Source organism: Priapulus caudatus, unplaced genomic scaffold, assembly GCF_000485595.1.
Source record: "Priapulus caudatus unplaced genomic scaffold, Priapulus_caudatus-5.0.1 Scaffold848, whole genome shotgun sequence".
Lineage (NCBI taxonomy): Eukaryota > Metazoa > Priapulida > Priapulimorpha > Priapulimorphida > Priapulidae > Priapulus > Priapulus caudatus.
In genome coordinates this window covers 15,173-17,090 of record NW_014577909.1, presented here as the reverse complement: position 1 = coordinate 17,090, position 1,918 = coordinate 15,173, and positions in this window count along the sequence as shown.

Sequence of the window (1,918 nt, the reverse complement as noted above, 5' to 3'; positions counted from 1 at the left end):
GAGGTGCTGCGTTGGCTGCCCCACTCACTAGATGGCAGCATGCTACGATGGCGGCGGTGTGAGAGATGATGGGGGCGCTGCGTTGGCTGCCCCACTCACTAGATGGCAGCATGCTACGATGGCGGCGGTGTGAGAGATGATGGGGGCGCTGCGTTGGCTGCCCCACTCACTAGATGGCAGCATGCTACGATGGCGGCGGTGTGAGAGATGATGGGGGCGCTGCGTTGGCTGCCCCACTCACTAGATGGCAGCATGCTACGATGGCGGCAGCGTGGGGACGTGGGGGCGCCACTCTTCGTCGATGCTTGATTGCCTCGTTTTTAATCGGGTCGCGTGTCGGCTTGTAATTGTCGGCTTTTAATTCGAGTTGTCCCGCCCTGTCTGGAGTGTGGCACGCTGATTGATGCACTGCCACGGTGCAGTAAGTAACAACATCCGGAAATGATGTCTTGCAACAATGTCTTGCAACAAAGTGACTGCCCCACGCATCTGCCTCCTCCGATGAGCTCTGCAGCCGAGGGGTGAGCGGGGAGGCAGGACGGCGGGTGAAGGCGGGGAGGCAGGACGGCGGGTGAAGGCGGTAGAGCAGTGGGAGAAGAGTGGTGCGCGATCAAAGTGCGGCCAGGTCAGCCGACGGGCGGGAACTTTGACGCGGCGACGCGGGAAAGCGACAGCATGGTTGGAGACGATTTCTCCGGCAGATTCTGACTCCCGTGTCGCGATTCCCGGGTGACGCACCCTGGTGGTGCACTCGCAAACAATTCGCAAGAGAGGAAACAAGTGGGCGGCGCGTGTTCTGCCTTGGTTGAGCGTCCACTCAGTGATGAATCGGAGGAGTGGCCGCTGTATTGCTGTTGCTATGGGTGCCTACAACCCTTGTTCTTCTCTCGCCTGTTCTCATCCAGTTAGTCACATGTATATTTATAATTATTTATATTCCGCAGCTAGTTATCTGCTGCACGGCCCCTCCTTCTCGTCCCCTCTCCCTCGCACCGCGCCCCCTCGCCCCCTCTTCCACGCACCACCCCTCCATGCATCCTCCCTCTCCTCCAGTGTCATCTGTATTTCCCCTTTTCTCCCGAATCCCCGAAATCTTACCATTTGCACGCCATCCCCCCATCCTAAGCACTCGTGCTTTCACATTTGTCCATTTGCACGTCCAAAATTTTCCCCTCTCTCTCTCTCTTTTGAGGCTCCTCCTTCCGATTTAGATATCATCTTAACATCTCCACGTTAAGGTTGCCGATTTATCTTGCTATAGAAAAGTATGAAGCGTTTCTCGCTTTTTTAACGCTACTCAGAAAGTTGCTTTTAAGTCTCGTCTGTGTTTTTATTGTTTGGAGAGGTAGGTGGCGCCACCTGTTCTGTTTGGATCCCCAGTGCAGCAGCGTCGCTTTTCCACTTGTACATTTTTTGCAGCAGCAACCGCTCGCTGTTTTTTTATCACGTATTCTATTCATCATAGGTTTTAGACTCGGTTTGGAGGTTTGTGTGGTAAGAATTGTTTGTATATTTGTGTGGAATTATGAAACGAGAGATGTGAGAGCGGGGTCAGTCTATATATAGAGGACTTGATGCTCATACCTGTGCTATTTGATGTCACACGTTACGAATAAAAAACTGGTTTCCTGTGAATTTTATTTCAAAAGTAACATCGATTTGTTATGGATTATATATCTTTGGTTAAGTAGTTACAACAACTTTATAGTAATACTGTTTAATAATAGTAGGAACTATTTTTATCAAATGTACGTCACGTAATTAAATCGAATCAGGCGTTAATTTTATTAATTTGCGAATAACTTTTATAATGCTGATAAATATTTCGGTCGATTATAATTTATATTAGCGCATTCCTAGCAGAATTTGCTGATATTTAACACGTGGGTGCATATCCTAGCTAGAGGGTGGTGATAGC